The sequence below is a fragment of the Parus major genome, chromosome 28 (assembly GCF_001522545.3).
Source record: "Parus major isolate Abel chromosome 28, Parus_major1.1, whole genome shotgun sequence".
NCBI classification, from domain to species: Eukaryota; Metazoa; Chordata; class Aves; order Passeriformes; family Paridae; genus Parus; species Parus major.
The window spans coordinates 3611304-3612514 of NC_031797.1; the positions used below are offsets into that span (position 1 = coordinate 3611304).

Below are 1211 nucleotides of genomic sequence, written 5' to 3' on the forward strand. Positions count from 1 at the left end.
GGGTAAATGGGGTCCTGGAAGGGTGGAGAGGGTCCTGGAAGGGTAGAGAGGGTCCTGAGGAGTAAATGGGGTCCTGGAATGGTAGAGAGGATCCTGAGGAGAAAATGGGGTCCTGGAAGGGTAGAGAGGGTCCTGGAAGGGTAGAGAGGGTCCTGGAAGGGTAGAGAGGGTCCTGAGGGGTAAATGGGGTCCTGGAAGGGTGGAGAGGGTCCTGGAAGGGTAGAGAGGGTCCTGAGGGGTAAATGGAGTCCTGGAAGGGTAGAGAGGGTCCTGAGGAGAAAATGGGGTCCTGGAAGGGTGGAGAGGGTCCTGAGGGGTAAATGGGATCCTGGAAGGGTAGAGAGGGTCCTGAGGAGAAAATGGGGTCCTGGAAGGGAAGAGAGGGTCCTGGAAGGGTAGAGAGGGTCCTGGAAGGGTGGAGAGGGTCCTGAGGGGTAAATGGGGTCCTGGAAGGGTGGAGAGGGTCCTGAGGAGTAAATGGGGTCCTGGAAGGGTGGAGAGGGTCCTGGAAGGGAAGAGAGGGTCCTGGAAGGGTGAATGTTGCCCAGGCTCTCGGTGTCGGAGGAGTGGCAGCTCTCAGCTATGAGAGGAATGGGAAGAATTCCGGGAGGAGCTCGGGATCAGCGCAGGTGGCACCGTGGGATAAACCCCGAGCGGGATCCGGGCCAGGGCTGAGCCCTCGGGCCCCGACAGGCCCGGCCGGTTTCAGCCTCATCACCCCCATCCCCAGGCCACGTTTCGGTTGGAAAAGGAGAGGGAAAAAGGAGGGAAAGGTTTGGGTGAAATGAGGGGGAAAGGGAGGAAAAGGTTTGGGTGAAACAAAGGAAAAAGGAAGGAAAAGTTTGGGTAAAATGAGGGAAAAAGGAGGGAAAGGTTTGGGTGAAATGAGGGGGAAAGGGAGGAAAGGTTTGGGTGAGATGAAGGAAAAGGGAAGGAAAGGTTTGGGTAAAATGAGGGAAAAAGAAGGAAAGGTTTGGGTAAAATGAGGGAAAAAGGAAGGAAAGGTTTGGGTGAGATGAAGGAAAAGGGAGGGAAATATTTGGGTGAAATCGGGAAAAAGGGAAGGAAAGGTTTGAGTGAAACAAAGGAAAAGGGAAGGAAAAGTTTGGCTGAAATGAGGGAAAAGGGAAGGAAAGGTTTGGGTAAAATGAGGGAAAAAGGGAAGGAAAGGTTTGGGTAAAATGAGGGAAAAGGAAGGAAAGGTTTGGGTA

General features: G+C 53.8%; 1 protein-coding gene across 1 annotated transcript in view; it reads left to right on the forward strand.

Moving 5' to 3' along the window:
- Positions 1–1211, forward strand: part of GNG7 (G protein subunit gamma 7) — a 20855-nt gene that overhangs the window by 17733 nt on the left and 1911 nt on the right. The gene's annotated exons all lie outside the window — the stretch shown is intronic.